This window comes from Aegilops tauschii, chromosome 3 (genome assembly GCF_002575655.3).
Source record: "Aegilops tauschii subsp. strangulata cultivar AL8/78 chromosome 3, Aet v6.0, whole genome shotgun sequence".
Lineage (NCBI taxonomy): Eukaryota > Viridiplantae > Streptophyta > Magnoliopsida > Poales > Poaceae > Aegilops > Aegilops tauschii.
In genome coordinates, this window is record NC_053037.3 from 469,286,944 (window position 1) to 469,293,202 (window position 6,259).

Here is a 6,259-nt window from a genome sequence, read left to right on the forward strand (position 1 = left end):
TAACCCGACGGCTGTGATAACGGTGCAGATCTTGCTGATAAATCGCCAAACGGGTTGCCACAATGTCACGCTCCTCATCTAACAGGTCAAGTGCTTCCTAACGTGCTTTCTCATTGTCCGCTTCAACATAAGCCGCCACACGAGGTGAGTCATGACGTATGTCACTAGGGAGAACTGCCTCTACTCCATAAACCATGAAGAAAGGCGTGTAACCCGTAGATCTGTTGGGTGTGGTATTAATGCTCCATAACACGGATGGTAACTCCTCCACCCAACAACTCGGCATCCTCTGCAAAGGAACCATAAGTCGGGGCTTGATACCTCTCAGAATCTCTTGATTGGCTCTCTCCGCTTGACCATTAGATTGAGGGTGAGCCACCGATTATACATCAAGCCGGATATGCTCACGTTGACAAAATTCTTTCATATCCCCCTTGGAGAGATTAGTGCCATTGTCTGTTATGATGCTGTGTGGAAAACCAAAACGGAAGATCACCTTCTTCATGAATTGAACCGCCGTTGCTGCATCACACTTACTGACTGGCTCTGCCTCGACCCACTTGGTGAACTTATCAACAGCCACCAAAAGGTGGGTCTTCTTATCCTTGGATCTCTTAAAAGGTCCAACCATGTCAAGCCCCCAGACTGCAAACGTCCAAGCAATTGGAATCATCCTCAATTCTTGAGCTGGTACATCGACCCGTTGTGAAAACTTCTGACATCTGTCACACTTACTGACCAAGTCCTCAACATCAGCATGAGCTGTTAGCCAATAAAACCCATGGCGAAAAGCCTTGGCCACAAGAGACTTGGAACCAGCATGGTGGCCACAATCTCCTTCATGAATCTCACGAAGAATCTCACAACCCTCCTCAGGTGAAACACAACATTGAAATGCCCCTGTGACACTGCGATGATGTAGCTCACCATTGACAATAGTCATTGACTTGGACCGCCGGGTTATCTGCCTGGCCAAAGTTTCATCCTCAGGTAACTCGCCCCGGGTCATATATGCCAAATATGGAACTATCCAATCAGGGATAACATGAAGAGCCACCACCAACTAAGCTTCCGGGTCAGGAATTGCCAACTCCTCCTCTGTAGGTAACTTGACCGACGGGTTATGAAGAACGTCAAGAAAGACATTAGGCGGCACCGGTTTACGTTGAGAACCCAACCGGCTCAAGGCATCAGCCTCTTCATTCTTTCTCCGGTCTACATGTTCAACTTGATAACCCTTGAAGTGACCAGCAATAACATCCACCTCTCGTCGATAAGCCGCCATGAGTGGATCCTTGGAATCCCAAGTACCAGAGACTTGTTGAGCTACCAAATCGGAGTCACCAAAGCACCTAACCCGGCTTAAGTTCATCTCCTTAGCCATTCGAAGACCGTGGAGTAAGGCCTCATATTCAGCTGCATTGTTAGTGCAAGGAAACATTAAACGGAGAACATAACAAAAATTATCACCTCGAGGGGAAGCTAGCACAACTCCAGCCCCCGAGCCCTCCAATTGCCTGGACCCATCAAAGTGAATAGTCCAATACATGTTATCTGGCTTGTCCTCAGGCATCTGCAACTCTGTCCAGTCATTGATGAAATCCACCAGTGCTTGAGACTTGATGGCCGTGCGAGGCATATACTTCAAACCATGAGGCCCAAGCTCAATGGCCCACTTGGCTATTCGACCTGTAGCTTCTCTGTTTTGAATAATATCCCCCAAGGGAGCAGAACTGACCACTGTGATGGGATGACCCAAGAAGTATTGCTTAAGCTTTCGACTGGCCATGAACACCCCATACACAAGCTTCTGCCAATGCGGATACCTCTGTTTGGTCTCAATAAGGACCTCGCTGATGTAGTAAACCGGCCGCTGAACCGTATATTCCTTGCCTGCTTCCTTTCGTTCCACCACAATAGCCACACTGACAGCCCAGGCATTGGCAGACACATATAACAACAATGGCTCTTTATCAACAGGAGCAGCAAGAATGGGTGGCTCGGCTAACTGCTTCTTCAAATCCTCAAACGCCTCATTAGCGGCATCACTCCAGACAAAATTGTCTGTCTTTTTCATCATCTGATATAGAGGGATAGCCTTCTCCCCCAACCGGCTTAGCGCTGCAATACGACCCTCCAGACGTTGAACGTCATTGATACACGCCGGTTTAGACAGAGAAGTGATGGCCTTGATATTCTCCGGATTAGCTTCGATGCCCCTGTTAGACACCAGAAAACCTAAAAGCTTGTCTGCCGGTACACCAAAGACACACTTGGCCAGGTTAAGCATCATCTTATAAACCCGGAGGTTGTCAAAGGTTTCCTTCAAGTCATCTACCAACGTCTCCTTCTTTCTGGACTTCACCACGATGTCATCCACATAAGCGTGAACATTCCGCCCAATCTGATTATGAAGACAATTCTGCACACACCGTTGATAAGTCGCCTAGGCACTCTTAAGCCCAAAAGGCATAGACACATAGCAGAAGGCTCCAAAAGGAGTTATGAAAGGTGTCTTCTCCTGGTCCTTAACTGCATCTTGATCTGATGATAACTAGAACAAGCATCCAAAAAACTCAAATGCTCACAACCCACCGTAGCATCAATAATCTGATCAATATGAGGGAGAGCAAAGGGATCAGCTGGACAGGCCTTGTTTAAATCCGTGTAGTCCACACACATGCGCCAAGTGCCATTCTTCTTAAGTACCAGCACCGGGTTAGCCAACCACCCAGGATGAAAAACTTCAACAATGAACCCAGCTGCCAAAAGCCGGGCTACCTCCTCACCAATGGCCTTGCGCCTTTCTTCATTGAAACGACGAAGAAACTGCTTGACCGATTTAAACTTGGGATCAATATTGAGAGTGTGCTCAGCGAGTTCCCTCGGTACACCTGGCATGTCAGAAGGTTTCCATGCAAAGATGTCCCGGTTCTCACGGATGAACTTGATGAGCGCACTTTCCTATTTCGGATCCAGATTAGCGCTGATGCTGAACTGCTTGGATGAATCGCCAGGAACAAAATCAACCAGCTTAGTCTCATCAGCCGATTTAAACTTCAAGGCCAGATCATGCTCTGTAGTTGGCTTTTTCAAAGAAGTCATATCCGCCAGATCAACATTGTCCTTATAAAACTTCAACTCCTCTGTTGCACAAACTGACTCAGCATAAGCCGCATCACCCTCTTCACATTCCAAAGCTATCTTCCGGCTCCCATGTACTGTGATGGTCCCCTTATGACCCGGCATTTTGAGCTGCAGAAAAACATAACAGGGCCTTGCCATGAACTTAGCATAAGCCGGCCGTCCAAACAGGGCATGATATGGGCTCTTGATTTTCACCACCTCAAAGGTCAATGTCTCTAATCTAGAGTCATGATCATCTCCAAAAGCAACTTCCAGGGCTATCTTACCAACTGGATACGCCGACTTACCAGGCACCACACCATGGAAAACAGTGTTCGACGGTTTAAGATTTTTATCTGTCAACCCCATGCGACGAAAGGTTTCATAATAAAGGATATTGATGCTGCTCCCTCCGTCCATGGGCACCTTGGTGAACTTATACCCTCCAACCTGAGGCGCAACCACCAATGCCAGATGACCCGGATTATCAACCTGGGGTGGATGATCCTCTCGACTCCACACAATGGGCTGCTCAGACCAGCGCAAGTAACGGGGCACTGCCGGTTCAACAGAGTTCACTGCCCATTTATGAAGCTTCTGATCCTGTTTGCATAAACTCATGGTGAAGACGTGGTACTGCCCACTATTTAACTGTTTCGGGTTACTCTGATACCCAGACTGCTGCTGCTGATTCCCTTGACCTGGCTGTTGATGGTAGCGACCCTGATTGCCTTGATTACCTTGATGACCTTGGAACCCAGAGCTTGAACCGCCACCGCCGTAACCCGGACCCTGAGAACCAGATCCTGAACCGCCACCCAGTCCATGATTCCCTTGAAAAAGATTTGAAATTTTGAACTCCCTCATGATGAAGCAATCCTTCCAGAGGTGGCTGGACGGTCTTTGTCGCGAACCATGCCTTGGGCAGGGCTGATTCAACAGCTGCTCAAGATTAATGCCTGATCCTCCGGCCTGTGGGGGCGGTCTACCCTTGCGACTCTGGCCGTTATTCTATGCATTGGTATTTGCCACAAAGTCCAAACTATTATCAACTTTGCGCTTACCGTTGCCTCCTTGATTCGCCGGATTATGCTGCTGCCCTTTGGCATTATTGCTCTTCTTTCCCTTTCCCGCTTTATCATCGTCAGAGTCGGGGTCCTTGGTACTATCAGAATCAGCATACTTAACCAAAGCTGCCATGAGTGTCCCCATGTCATTGCAGTGACGTTTGAGCTGTCCCAACTTCTGCTTTAGGGGCTTAAACCGGCAATTGTTCTCCAGCATCAACACCGCTGAATCGGCATTGATGCGATCTGATGAATGCAGGATTGTTGAGACCTGGCGCACCCAATGGGTTGTTGACTCGCCTTCCTCTTGGACACAGGAGGCTAAATCCACTATTGACATAGGCTGCTTGCATGTATCCTTGAAATTCTGGATAAACCGGGCTTTTAACTCGGCCCCCATGACCCAATGGAGTTGGCAGGGAGCCCCTTTAACCAAGTGCGGGCCGTTCCATCCAGCATCAGGGGGAAATATTTAGCACACGCCGCATCGCTAACATCTAGCAACTCCATGGCCATCTCATAACTCTCGACCCATGCTTCAGGAGGTAAATCGGCTGTATAGTTAGGCACCTTACGAGGACCTTTGAAATCTTTGGGAAGATGTTCATTACGTATATCCGGCACTAAACATGGCACGCCCAAATTCCTAAAGGTCACACCTGGCTCCACCAAAGTTGTCGGACGAACCGGAGAAGGTTGATGGGCCGCATACTACGGTGCTAACTCGGCCTCTCGACGCGCTCTACCTTGATCCACCACGTTCTGAGCATCAGCACCACCGCCCGCCGGATTATGCCCACGTGGCGGGTTACGGTTCCGCGCACTGCTTGACACAGCCGGTTCATCAATATGTCTGCTGTAACTCCGGCTTGGGCGAGGGGTGGAATGAATCCGTTCACGACTCTAAGAATAAGCCTATTGATGAAACAAAGCTGTCTAAAGGAGCTCTCTAGCCCTCCGTGTCTCTACCGCCACCGGAGACTCGCCCTCAACTGGAAGAGCCGCTAACCGTGATGTGATGTCTACTACACAACCTTCTTCTTGTAGACGTTGTTGGGCCTCCCAGTGCAGAGGTTTGTAGGATAGTAGCAAATTTCCCTCAAGTGGATGACCTAAGGTTTATCAATCCGTGGGAGGCGTACGATGAAGATGGTCTCTCTCAAACAACCCTGCAACCAAATAGCAAAGAGTCTCTTGTGTCCCCAACACACCCAATACAATGGTAAATTGTATAGGTGCACTAGTTCGGCGAAGAGATGGTGATACAAGTGCAATATGGATGCTAGATATAGTGTAATCTGAAAATATAAAAACAGCAAGGTAACAAGTGGTAAAAGTGAGCGTAAACGGTATTGCAATGCTTTGAAACAAGGCCTAGGGTTCATACTTTCACTAGTGCAAGTTCTCTCAACAATAATAACATAATTGGATCATATAACTATCCCTCAACATGCAGCAAAGAGTCACTCCAAAGTCACTAATAGCGGAGAACAAATGAAGAGATTATTGTAGGGTACGAAACCACCTCAAAGTTATTCTTTCTGATCGATCTATTCAAGAGTCCGTAGTAAAATAACACAAAGTTATTCTTTCCGTTCGATCTATCATAGAGTTCGTACTAGAATAACACCTTAAGACACAAATCAACCAAAACCCTTATGTCACCTAGATACTCCAATGTCACCTCAAGTATCCGTGGGTATGATTATACGATATGCATCACACAATCTCAGATTCATCTATTCAACCAACACAAAGAACTTCAAAGAGTTCCCCAAAGTTTCTACCAGAGAGTCAAGACAAAAACGTGTGCCAACCCCTATGCATAAGTTCACAAGGTCACTGAACCCGCAAGTTGATCACCAAAACATACATCAAGTGAATCAATAGAATACTCCATTGTCACCACGGGTATCCCACGCAAGACATACACCAAGTGTTCTCAAATCCTTAAAGACTCAATTCGATAAGATAACTTCGAAGGGAAAACTCAATCCATTACAAGAGAGTAGAGGGGGAGAAACATCATCAGATCCAACTATAATAGCAAAGCTCACGATACATCA